This window comes from Bos grunniens, chromosome 17, assembly GCF_055505025.1.
Source record: "Bos grunniens cultivar Pamir isolate PY7600 chromosome 17, Bosgru_T2T1.0, whole genome shotgun sequence".
NCBI lineage: Eukaryota > Metazoa > Chordata > Mammalia > Artiodactyla > Bovidae > Bos > Bos grunniens.
The window spans coordinates 69639179-69652675 of record NC_141181.1 but is presented as its reverse complement, the minus strand read 5'-3'; the positions used below and the strand labels follow the sequence as shown (position 1 = coordinate 69652675).

General features: G+C 53.0%; 1 long non-coding RNA gene across 1 annotated transcript; it reads right to left on the bottom strand.

Moving 5' to 3' along the window:
- Positions 1-4532: 4532 nt before the first annotated feature.
- LOC147355753 (uncharacterized) lies at positions 4533-13473 on the bottom strand. The gene is made up of 3 exons (XR_015144762.1): positions 13279-13473; positions 12074-12875; positions 4533-6374 (listed from the first exon to the last, which is right to left on the bottom strand). It is a non-coding gene; the product is annotated as an uncharacterized LOC147355753 (long non-coding RNA).
- Positions 13474-13497: the final 24 nt, after the last annotated feature.

Here is a 13497-nt window from a genome sequence, read left to right as displayed (position 1 = left end):
GCCCCGGGGTGGAGAGTTAAACATAGATCGTTCAAGGATCAAGCAAGTAACTCACCTTACGTAACAGCTGTGGAAACAGGCCCGCAAAGGCCGTAGCCTGCCCCCAAAGGCATCAGTGGCGTGACTGAGGAGGAGAGCTTTGCCCGCTGCCTGGCGAGTTGCATCCTCCCTTTGCTGGCTGGAATTCATGCAGAGAGGGGCCCAGAGCCAGGCCCTGCCACCTCTGCGCTGTCTCAGGAAGAGTGGGAAGCAAACAGCCCCCGGCTCTCTGGGATAGAAGGCAGAGGCAGGCTGCGGAAGGCTTCTGAAAGATGCGTGGGAGGACTTCGCTCTGCGCCTGGCATGGTCTCCGCTGAGAAGGTGTGCAGCTGGGCACAAGGTGAAGGTCTTGGGTCCAGCCTGGTGGCCGAGTGGCCCCCATCGCCACCCCTGCAAGGCGTTTTCAGGCAGTCTTAGTGGGGCAGGAGGTCAATGGGCCTCCCCTCCCCCAGGGTAAAGAAGTTGGAGATTCATTCCCTATTGACTGAAACTCCAAGACCAGAATAGTGGGACAATTAAAGCGAGGGGGCTGGACCCTGCCCAGACCACATATTTCTCGTTCTTGAAGTCAGGAGACCTCCCTGACTACACGTGCGCAGAAAGGCTCCCTGCAGGCCACAGGGGAGTTATGTCAAAGGATGTTCTACCCAGACCGCTTTTCAGTAGAATCCATCTTGGCTAAGAGATGTGTGCGCACACGTGGGTGGATCCTGAGATATACCAATACGAACTGTGAACCAGGCAAACCAAAACAACTGGTCAAAGGAAACCCGGAAGAAGTGCCCCCATAAAAGTAATTCAAAGTGCCACGAGGGTATAACTCAGGGACTCTCTCTGAGTCTGCCCATATGTCTATCTATCTAAATGTAATGTACTTTTTTTCCCCCTCTTAATACTTCACTGTTTCACTACTTCCTGTCTTTGTGAGAATTCTTTTCTGCAAAGCTAAAGGGCCAGGGCTCTTGTCACTGACCACTGGCTTAGCGCCTAGGATCTGGTACTTTCACCGCAGAGACCCAGCTAGGAACTCAAGCCCCGCTCCATGTCATCACAGGCTGAGGCCACCCGAGATCCCTGCAGTCCTGCCCTGCCTACAGACTCATCAGCTTTGGCTCCAGGCAGGGCACAGCCACCTGCCTTGCTGCGTGCCTGGCTGAGATCTTTCTTTAAGACCCTTTCAGGTGCAAGGTGAACTTTTCAGTGAAGGGCCTACTCAAAGGAACCTGGAACAACCGCTCGTGTGGGTTCAACACTCCACAGACGACAGGCTCTCTCAGAGCTGGCTTGTCATTTAAGCCCATGATGACCCTCTAAGGCAGGTGGATCAGGTGACTTTGTGAGGAACCCGAGGGAGAGATCTGGCCACGTGAGAGTGTCTACAGCTGTGACTTGAACCCAAGACCTCGGCTTCTGGGCCAAATGCTCCCAGGTGCCCATGAATGTGGACTACCCTGGGAGCTTCCTGGAAAGACTGCCCAGGAAAGCACAGGAAAACGTTTACCCCAGCAGCAAACATGACTCAGGTGCTAAAGAATCTACCCACAGTGTGGGAGCCCCGGGTTCGATCCCTGGGTGGGGAAGATCTCCTGGAGGAGGAAATGGCAAACTATTCCAATGGTCTTGCCTCAAAAATTCAGTGACAGAGGAGCCTGGTGGGCTACAGTCCATGGAGTTGCAAAGAGTTGGACACGACTGAGTGACTAACATTTTTCACTTTTCAGCAGCAGTCTCCAGCCCCAACCAACCCCCCTTTCCCAGAGTATCTGGAGTTACCTACTATGAAGGCCTAGATGACGTATCCTTCCCAAGCCTTGGGGCTGCCTGTTTCTCCTTTGTCCACTGAAACTTACCTATCTCCAGCCCAATGGAATGGCCAATCTGACCATATAAGTCCTGGAATCAAAATCTAGATTATATATTTATTTATTATATATTTTGTTGCTGTTCAGTCTCTCAGTCATGTCTGACTCTTTGTGATCCCATGGACTGCATCACGCCAGGCCTCCCTGTCCTTCACCAACTCCCAGAGCTTGCTCAAGCTCATGTCCATCGAGTCAATGATGCCATCCAACCATCTCATATTCTGCCGCCCCCTCCTCCTCCTGCCCTCAGTCTTTCCCAGCATCAGGGTGTTTTCCAATGAGTCATTTCTTCGCATCCAGTGGCCAAGGTATTGGAGCTTCAGCTTCAGCATCATTCCTTCCAAAGAAATCCCAGGACTGATCTACTTTAGAATGGACTGGTTGGATCTCCTTGCCGTCCAAGGGACTCTCAAGAGTCTCCTCCAGCACCACAGTTCGAAGGCATCAATTCTTCGGCGCTCAGCCTTCTTAACAGTCCTACTCTCACATCCATACATGACTGCTGGACAAACCATAGGTTTGACTAGATGGACCTTTGTCAGCAAAGTGATGTCTCTGCTTTTATTATCTACAAAAATGAAACTCCTCCAGGCTGGTTACTTAGTGAGACTCGCTCCTCCATATCCCCACCTTTTCTCCATCCCCCAAGCCCCATCTGAGTATGTGGCTCCCCTGCTCAAGAATCTGCAATGGCTCCCTAGTGCCTTCTGCAGGGGTCAGCCCAGCCTCACTGACTTGCAGTCAAGGCCTTACCTGCAGCTTGCTCAGCATCCCGGGGCCTCGATGGCCGCTCCTCCCTGCTGCGCACTCTTGTCTCTGTCAGAGAAGCCCCAGGCTGCTTCTCAGATTTGCCCCCCTGCCTCTTCAGAGTTGCTTCCCTCTCCCGTTTCCTCCTGCCAGGCCCTCCCTGGCCTTCAAAGCCTGATCCAATCCTGTTTCCAGCAACCTCGCCCAGATCCTCCTAGCCCAGCGTGACCTCTGCCAACCAGTAGCCCCCTCTCTGCCGGCCTTGACACTGACCGCTTTGTATTGTAGTGGTGACGGTGAGGCACAGCCCGGCCCGACAGAAAGAGCCCAGCCTCGCGGGGCAGGCAGGCCCGAGGCACGATCCAGGCCCTGCCTCTTGCCAGCTCTGTGATGGGTGCGCTGTTCCCAGGGCACCCTGCCGGCATGGGCGTGCAGACAGCTGAAAAGTAGGCTGCTAGAACCCAGAGCCTGAGGAGGTGTGGGGTAACAGTTTTAGTCTCGAGAGGTAATACCCGGAGCTGGAGATTCCTCTGGGAGGCGGTTCTGAACCCAGACAGGAGCCCTGGACTGGGAGTCCAGAGCCTGGGCTTTAGACAACTTTTTTTTTTTTATGTTTTGTTAGTTTTGTTTTGGTTTTTATTTATTTATTTTTGGCCGTGCCGGGTCTTCATTGCTGCATGCGGGCTTTAGGTGCCGTGAGTGGGGGCTACTCTTCGCTGTGGAGCGCAGGCTCTATGCACGCAGGCTTCGGCGGTCCACACTTCAGAGCTCACGCTGGCAGCGAGTGGTCTTGGCCATTGTGGCTCGGGGGCTCTAGAGCACAGGCTCAGTAGCTGTCCGTCAGCGTGTGGGATCTTACCGGACCCGGGATTGAACCCGAGTCTTCGGCACTGACAGGCAGATTCTTAACCACAGGACCACCAGGGAAGTCATGTTTCCTTGTTTTTTTTTTTTTTGTTGTTGTTGTTGTTGTTTTATAATGAAGTATAGTTGATTGACAATGTTGTGCCAATCTCCACTGTACAGCAAAGTGACTCAGTTATACACTTATGTATATTCTTTGCTTATATTCTTTTTCATTTAGAATTGTGGAGTGAATGTGCTGCAGTGACCATTCAGCAGGGGACCTCCTCGGGGCCGTCTGCCCTTGACCTCTGGGCTTCTCTGAAACAAGGGCCTTGACCAGGAGGTCAGAGGCCCCAGGGTGCCCTGCCCTCTGGTTCTGTGGTGCCAACGGGCAAGGGGTGGTGCGGAGATTGGCATGGTGATTCGAGAGTCAGAGAGAACAGTCCTTTAAACCCTTCAACAAATATTTGTGGAACGCTCTACTTGCAGGGGGCTGGGGCAGCTGGAACTCTCCAGAAAGCCCTTGTGCTTGTGGGAGGCCGTGCAGAAAGGCCCAGACTCTGAGCCTCTGCCAGCCCTGCCACGTGCTGCCTAAAGTCTTCTTCTGACACAAGTGGGGGAAGAATAAACAGATCTGCACCGCCCAAGACAGTGGAGGGGACAGCAGCAGGCGGAGGCCCCTGAGGTGAGGGACTCGCTCCACTACCTGCCCGCCCGCCCCATCCAGGCGGCCCAGGCTCCCAAGTGGAGCGCAGAGCCTGAGCACCTGTCACACCTCAGCTCCACAAGCACATAGGCAGCAGGAGTGGGGCCAGGAGGGGGGGACGCGTCAGAGGTCCTGCCCCCCAGGGAGTTCCTGGTCCACAGGGAGATGGCCAAGGCAACAGGCCACTCAGTACAGAGTGGTTGGTGCCGCCTTAGCAGGTACAGACAGGAGGGTCCCTGCCCTGTCAGGGGGTAGGGCGATCCTAGATTCCCCAGAGCTCCCGTGGCTGAGCAGGAGTCGGCCAGACAGGAGGGAACAGAGGAGGTCTGGAGGCCATTCTTTCATTCATTCATACACTCACTCACGTGTGTGTGCTCAGTCGCGTCCGACTCTTTTGTGACCCCATGAACTGTAGCCCACCAGGCTCCTCTGTCCATGGGAGTATCTTGGGAAGAATATGGAGTGGGTCACCACTTCCTTCTCCAGGGGATCTTCCGGACCCAGGGATCAAACCTGCGTCTCCTGCTTTGGCAGGTGGATTCTCTACCACTGTGCCACCTGGGAAGCCCCGTTCATTCACGCATCTGGTACCTGTTTAACTGAGCACGGTGCTAATCGTGCAGTAAAAAGATGCCTTCGGGCAACTTACAGTGTTGGAGAGGGGCACACCCAGACTGAGATCAGGCTGTGGAGAAGTGTGTAGGGCATGGGGGCCACATAAAGAGTCGGGGCTTGGGGGGCGTGGCGGTAGGAGGGCTGGCTGCTGGCTGTTAGGAAGGACCCTTGAGCGGTGTTGTTGTTCAGTCTCCAAGTTGTATCCGACTCTTTGCAACCCCATGGACTACAGCATGCCAGGCTTCCCTGTCCCTCACCATCTCCCAGAGTTTGCCCAAGTTCATGTCCATCGCATCAGTGATGCCATCCAACCATCTCATCCTCTGTTGCCCATCTCTGAGTTGGGGGGAAGGGGCTATTCTGAAATCCTTGAGCTGGGGGGGGTGGCTGGTCTTTCTCCATCTCAGACCTGGGGTATCCTGGAGGTTGGACGACAGTGGAATATCTGACAGGGTGAGTTCAGACTGTGGACAAGAGTGCCTTCGAAGGTCAGAGGGCCACACAGGATTTCCCTTGGGGGGAGGGGTACATATCAGGGAGGTGGGAGGGGGCTAAGGAGCCCCCAGGGTCCAGCCCAGAGTACGGGATGGCAACGTCAATCCCCTCACGGTTTGCTCTCCACCCCCCTGCTTTGCCCCTGGACATGCCTCTCTGCCTCCCCCCCGCACTGATGCTGCGAGAGCAGAGGCAGCAGACCGGGAGCAGCAGCGAGGAGTCCGGTGGCCAAACCCAGCTCCCCTGGTGGCAAGGTCACCGGCCCTCTCTGGGTGCCAGTCACCTGGGGAGAAAGCTAATCCTCGCCTCGCTCCCAGGGCTGCCGAGAGAATTCTGAGTGAAATAATGGCTGGAACAGTGGTGGGTGCATGCAGGGGAGGGCTTCTCAGTGCTCTGATCTCTCCTGTATTATTCCTGAAGGCACACAGAACCGGAGAAACCTGGCCCGTCCTTCCCAGGAACCCCCTTCCTCCTCACTTCCGCAGTCCACCCGGGCTTTGCGAAGACACAAATCCTCTCCCTGCCCCACTTCCCACACCCGAGCCCCCAATTAAGTCCCTTACCTTCCTGGGTATCGCTGTCTAATCCCTAAACCCGTTCTCACCAGTCTCCTGTTTTCTCAGGAGTCAAATCCCTTTAGAAGGAGGTGGCCCAGTTAGCTGTGAACCGAGAGGCTGGGGGCAGGGAGCAGGCATTCCAGGGCTCCCAGAGGGGAGGCGTGAGGAGGGGAGGGCAGAAGGGGGTCCTGGAGACCCTGCCCCGGCTCTGGCACCGGCTGGCGTGGGCCTGGAGGCTTCCCTTGGGAGGAGCGGGCTGCCATTTCTGCCCACACCCCTGCACCCAGGTTCCGCCGCCAGGCTCGTTCACTCCCTGCCAATGCTTTTGAGAAGCGGAGCAGCCTGTTCTGCAGCCAGACTACCTGGGTTCTGGTAGGGTCCATCACCGACTGGGGTTACTTGACCTTGGTGCCTCAGTTTCCCTCTGTCAGATGGCAGTGACAATTTTCCTACCCATGTGGTGCCGATGAGATTAGAGCGAGTTCATGCAATTCTCTTGAACAGTGCCTGGAACATAGGAAATGTATTGGTTGTTTTACTTGAACTTCCTGCTGCTTCTCCCAGATATTTTTTGCCATTCGGGCCTTTAAAAAGTTTTTTACACATTTATTTAGCTGCACCAGGCCTCAGTTGCGGCATGTGGGAGCCTTGATCTTCCCTGTGGCATACGAGACTTTTAGTTGCGGCGTGTGGGACCTAGTTTCTTGACCAGGGACTGAACCCCAGGCCCCTTGCATTGGGAAAGGGGAGTCTTAGCCACCGGATCAGCAGGGAAGCCCCTGCCATTCAGGTCTTAACCCTCACCACCTGTCTCTTGGAGAGGCCTCCTTCCCTGGCACTGAAGCTGAAGTGGCCCCCAGCCCCAGGCACTCTCTAATGCCATTTTCTCTCCTTCTGTGGCACTTACCATGGTCTGAAATAAATGGTTATGTTTGATCATCTCTTCTTGAGGGCAGGAGCCATGGCTGGTCATGGTCACAGCTACACGCCCAGTGCCTCGAACCCCACTGGGGTGGCCATCCATTTGTAGGCATGACCCAACACTCTGTCCCCTGAGGGCTGGACCCTGACCATGCTGAACACTGCCCCCGACGCTATCTGTCCCCTGAGGGCTGGACCCTGACCATGCTGACCCCCCCATGCTGCAGCCCCTCCCCTCGCCACCTCACGCTTACACAGCCACTCTTCACCCGCCTGGTGTGACCTCAGGTGAGGCATCACCCCTCACTAGGCATCTGGATGAGTGGAGGGAGGTGGCAAGGACACTAGGCAACTGAGGGACAGCCTAAGATTTTGCTGAGACGATTTGGTGTGTGTTCTGGGGCTCGTGCCTATAATGTGGAGACCTCAAGGACCTCTGAGTTCTGAAAATACAGCCCTCCCTGCCACCGTCTAGCCTTCTCTTGTTGCAACTGGCTTTAAAGCCCCTGTCAACTAGGGGAGGGGGAAAAAAAAGCATAACCTAAAAGTTATGTTTAATTTGGTGGTCAAATCTAAGGACTTAAGCCCAGAACACAGCATCTCAGATAATTCTGAGAAACTGTTCAAAGAAGAAGCAGTGGGGAGCCAAGAGGGATAGGAGCTTTTGTGACAAAGCCCAGGTAGTCGGAACATCAAAAGATTACTGTTAATAAAAGAAACTGGATACCTCGAGTTAAGGTACTTAGCACTTTTCTGTGTCTGGGAAGATGCAAGAGTCTGGGCTCGCTGGAATCATTCCTTTGATCTGGAATCATTCCTTTGATCTGCGCCTCAACGATCTGGGGCCAGCAGCCTGTGGGTCCTCATCCGCGGGTGATGAGTTCCTGTGAGCAAGGCTTTGCCCTCCTGGAGGGCTCAGTCACTAGGTCGTGTCCAACTCGTTTGCCATCCCCTAAACTGTAGCCCGCCAGGCTCCTCTGTCCACGGGATTTCCCAGGCAAGAATACTGGAGTAGGTTGCCATTTCCTCCTCCAGGGCATCGTCCCGACCCAGGGATCCAACCCGCGTCTCCTGCATTGGCAGGTGGAGTCTTTACCCTGTGCCGCCCGCGGAAGCCCTTCTGAAGGCCCCCTTTCTAAACACAGCAGACACCAACACCTGGCCCAGTGTGCCCCACCCCCCACCCCCAGAAGCGCTCTGTGGGGACGAGCCTGCCACCTAGTGGTAGCTTCGGCACATTGCCGCGTCGCCATCACAGGGGCCAAGGTTCCCGCTCACTGGGGCCAGCTTGTATTCTGAATATGGATTTGCCCTCTCCATATCCTGCCAGCACTACCATCCCTGGACTCGTGGGATGCTTGCCCATTATATTCACAGCCTGGAATCACACTGAAGAATTCATTTCACAGCAGAGGAAGAGCAGCCCGTGCCAGCCACCGCCCCCCCACATACCCTATTCCTGGTACCAAGTCTAAATGGTTTCCCTGCCCCCACCCCATTAGTGCATGGGGCAAAACACCCTACGCGCCTCACACTTTCATTAACAGCTTCATTTCTTCCTCTGTCCCCTTGCAACTTTAGCAGGGGTGAGGAAAGAGGAGGGACACGGGGGCTTCTTCCACACAGTTCAGTCCAGCCCAGGGCCAGGAAACCTTGTACAGCAAGACACAAGCCGTTTGGGATCACAGTACACCTGGTGAAAGGAACTCCCCTACCTGCCAACAACTGTTTAGTCCAACTTCCATTTGGGGACCCAGGGCAAGAAAGCTGATCTCGACTGCTCCCCGCCGACAGCCCCCAGCTCCACCCCACCCAGCAGCAGAAGGACCTCGACTGGGCTGGCCTGGGCTACACTCTCCCACATTAAGACTGTATCCTCAGGCCTCTGTCTCTTCCAGGATCGCCAGGGTTACCCGCGGGAGGACAGACCGCAGGCAGTGACGGCTCGCCATGCTTACAGCAGCCCTAAGGCTCCCTCAGATGGAAGGCTAGGATGTGGACACTGGTAGGGAAGCAGAGGTGTGTTCCAGGCGGGGGACGGGTGTGAGCTAAGATCTGCATCTGGGAGCTGTGTGTGTGTTGGAGGGCCGCGAGGACCTCCTGCCTTGGGAAGAAGTGTGGGAACAGGGAGTCAGTGGTGGGAACATGGACAGGGAGGCATTGGAGCCAACAGCCTGGCTGACTGCAGGCTCTGTCCTTGCAACCTTGTCACTGGGGCTGACAGACAGGCTGCGGCATTCACAGAATTAGAGAAGCAAGACTCTCCATGGACCCCACAGGGCCTCCCCAGGGCATGGCGCAACTTAGGAAGAATGATACCTTACAAAAGAAGGTTAGTAACCCATGCAAAGCAGGATGATATAACAATCAGGTGACTTAAAAGCACAGCACTGAGACTGCGGGGGCCCAGGGTGCCCCTTCACGATAAAACCCCACACTGCTGACCCGAACTTCGTGTTTCCCATTTGCTTGATTTTTAGAGTTTTGTTACTATACAGCCAGGCCTGCGTTATTTTTTTTTTTCATTGAACTGAAATTCACACAACCTTAAATTAACCTAAATTCACTTTAAAGTGAAAAAAGAAATTCAGGGATTTCCCCAGTGATCCAGTGGCTCAGACTTCGCATTCCCAATGCAGGGGGCCTGGGCTCGATCCTGGTCAAGGAACTAAGATCCTGCATGCCCCACGGTGAGGCCAAAAATTAAAGGAAGTAAATAAATAATATTGAAAAAAAGATTAATGGCATAATAACTGACATCTTTAAAAAAATCAAAAAAGTAAAAACTTCAGTGGTATTGAGTATATTCACCATGGTGGGCAACCAGCTTCTCTGTTCAGTTTCAAAACCTTTCTGTCACCCCAGAGGGAAGCCCTGAACCATGAAGCAGTCACATGTCATTCCCCCCCCCCCGCCCCGCAGCCATTCATCTGCTTCCCATCTGATTTACCTATTCTGGACACATCATACAATAATATTAACACATGGCCTCTCGTGTCCGGCTTCTCTCCCTTAGCATAACGTTGTCACAAGTCATTCATGTTGTCACGGATGTGAGCACCTCATTCCTATTCATGCTGTGCTCACTGGCTCATGACTGCGAGTTGTGTACAACTCTTTTTGACCCCGCAGACTGTAGCCCACCAGGCTCCTGTGTCCATGGGGTTTTCCAAGCAAGAATACTGGAGCAAGTTGTCATTTCCTACTTTAGGGGATTTTCCCATCCCAGGGATTGAACCCGAGCCTCTTGCATCTCCTGCACTGGCAGGTGGATTCTTTATCACTGCGCCACCCGGGAAGCCCCATTCCTATTTGTGACTAAATAGACTTTATTTTGGGGGGCTCAAAAATCACTGCAGGTGGTGACTGCAGCCATGAAATTAAAAGACGCTTACTCCTTGGAAGGAAAGTTATGACCAACCTAGATAGCATATTGAAAAGCAGAGACATTACTTTGCCAACGAAGGTCCTTCTAGTCAAGGCTATGGTTTTTCCAGTGGTCATGTATGGATGTGAGAGTTGGACTGTGAAGAAAGCTGAGTGTCGAAGAATTGAAGCTTTTGAACTGTGGTGTTGGAGAAGACTCTTAAGAGTCCCTTGGACTGCAAGGAGATCCAACCAGTCCATTCTGAAGGAGATCAGCCCTGGGATTTCTTTGGAAGGAATGATGCTAAAGCTGAAACTCCAGTACTTTGGCCACCTCATGCGAAGAGTTGACTCATGATGCTGGGAGGGATTGAGGGCAGGAGGAGAAGGGGGCGACAGAGGATGAGATGGCTGGATGGCATCACTGACTCGATGGACGTGAGTCTGAGTGAACTCCGGGAGTTGGTGATGGACAGGGAGGCCTGGCGTGCTGTGATTCATGGGGTCACAAAGAGTCGGACACGACTGAGCGACTGAACTGAACTGAATATTCCATGATACGGCTGTATCAAAACTCAGTTCAGTTCAGTCGCTCAGCTGTGTCTGACTCTTTGTGACTCCATGGACTGCAGCACACCAGGCCTCCCTGTCCATCACCAACTCCCGGAGTTTACTCAAACTCATGTCCATTGAATCAGTGATGCCATCCAACCATCTCATCCTCTGTTGCCCCCTTCTCCCACCCTCAATCTTTCCCAGCATCAGGGTCTTTTCAAATGAGTCAGTTCTTGGCATCAGGTGGCCAAAGTATTGGAGTTTCAGCTTCAGCATCAGTCCTTCCAATGAATATTCTCCCTTAGGATTGATTGGTTGGATCTCCTTGCTGTCCAAGGGACTCTCAAGAGTCTCCAACACAACAGTTCAAAAGCATCAATTCTTCGGTGCTCAGCTTTCTTTATAGTCCAACTTTCACAACCATACATGACTACTGAAAAAACCAAGGCTTTGACTAGACAGACCTTTGTTGGCAAAGTAATGTCTCTGCTTTTCAATATGCTATCTAGGTTGGTCATAGCTTTTCTTCCAAGGAGCAAACATCTTTTAATTTCATGACAGCAGTCACCATCTGCAGTGATTTTGGAGCCCAGAAAAATAAGTCTGTCACTATTTCCACTGTTTCCCCATCTATTTGCCATGAAGTGATGGGACTGGATGCCATGATCTTAGTTTTCTCAATGTTGAGCTTTAAGCCAACTTTTTCACTCTCCTCTTTCACTTTCATCAAGAGGCTCTTTAGTTCCTCTTCGCTTTCTGCCATAAGGGTGGTGTCATCTGCATATCTGAGGTTTACCCATTTATCCACTGATGGACATTTCAGTTGTGAAACTGAGGGTGATGAGTCAACCCATTTCACCAGCCTCACTAACCAAGGTCATTTTAAGATGCATGTCTTCTAAGCAGCATATAGTGTAAACAATAAGATGTTCATCCGAGTTGTTTTCTAGAAATGGAGTCAGCTGTGTCGAGTTTGAGCTGAGCCGGTTAAGACTAGATAGGACCACTGACCCTCCACCTGGGCACGTGCTGGGTTTGTGCTTCGAAACCTTTTGATTTCAGAGAGCCGATAATTCCTCCCTCAGATTATGCGATGAACCTGCAGGGGCTTGTAGCTTAGTTGCGCCTGCGCAGAATGAAGACTGCTGCACTTTTCCCCAGTCACCTTTCCCTGGGCTCCCCACCCGCAGACCACCCTGCTGCTTGATTTTCATGCCATAAATACCCGGAGCCCTTGGCCTTCAGGGAGGCAGACTCAAGACTTGTTCTCCTATTTCCTCGCCTGGCTGTCTTACAAATAAACCCTCTCTTTGCTGCAAACCTCAGTGTCTCAGCGTTCACCTTATGCAACAAGCAAAACAAACCTGTTTCCATCTTTTGGCCGTTGTGAATAATGCCGCTATGAACGCTGGCGTCCCAACATCTGTTTGAGTTCTTGCTTTCAATTCTTTTGGATATACCAAGAAGTGGATCAGAGGGTAAATCTGTATTTGTTTGTTTTTGAGGAACCGCCATCCTGATTTCCACAGCAGCGACACCATTTTGCATTTCCACTGTTAGTCCATTTTGAGTTAACTTTTGTATACAGTGTGAGGTAGGAGTCCCATTCTTTTGCATGTGATAGCCGGTTGTCCCAGCACCATTTGTTGAAGAGAATGTTCTTGCTCTCACTGAATGGTCTTGGTGCTCTTGTTGAAAATCAACTGGCTGTGGACCTCTGGGTTTACTTCTGGACTCCCAATTCTATTCCGCATGTCTATATGTCTGTCTTTCCCATACTGTTTTTGATTACTGCACCTTTATTGTATGTCTTATTCTCTCCAACTAATTCTTTTTTTTTTTTTTCAGTTTTATTTTTAAACTTTACAATGTTGTATTAGTTTTGCCAGATATCAAAATCTCCAATTAATTCTTCAGGAGCATCTTGGTGGTTCAATGTTGGTGGTTACACAGGTGTCCCCTGCAATATTCTTTCCATTTTTCTGCATGCTTGAAATCTTCCATAATAAAATACTGGGGAAAAGAATGTACGCCTCCTTAGAGCTCTGTTCTTTTATCACGATGCAGTTTTTCTAAAGGCTGTTTTCAGACTGAGCCAGCTCCCAGCAGCAGCAACCCCTGGGAGTAAAGGACACGTTGGGGACCACTCGCATAATCTTCAGATTGCTGCGGGCATCAAGAGATAACTTGTCAGGGGTTTGACGGTGCTGGTCTTCAACCTGCCCGTTTCAAAGCCCAGGAAAGTGACTGTCCTGAAGACCCAGCCTCAGGGCCCCTCTGAGGCTCTGGGCCCCTGGGGCGGGAACGCCTGGCACCTCTCTCTGCCCCTCCAGGACTCTTGTCTCAGTCACCCCCTCCCCATCACCCACCCTCCTGCCAGACCAGTCTTTGGTCCGTCTCCTGGAGTTCAGTCTGGTAGAGAACTGGAGAACCAGGCCGACCTTGTGACCGTCAGGCCAGGCCGCTCAAGAGCAAGGATCAGTGTCCAGACCCCCAGAAGTTCCTTGCTGATGCCCTTCTGGGCCCCTCGGCGGGCCTCGGCCTCCCCGAGTCACCAACTATTTTTCACCTGTTTCTGTCGGTGTCCTTTCCTCTGGTCTCTGCCATCGGACAAAGGAAAACTGCGAGCACAGACTTCCACCTCCGCGTGGCTGCCGTCGCTCCGCGTTCTCCGCGGCCACCAGGGGGCGCGCGAGGTCCAGCCTGGGTGCTGGCGGCGCCGAGGGCCCGCCCTGCCTCCCGGCGCCCCGCCCCGTCCGGCTGCAGCCCCGCCCCCGCCCCTCAGCGC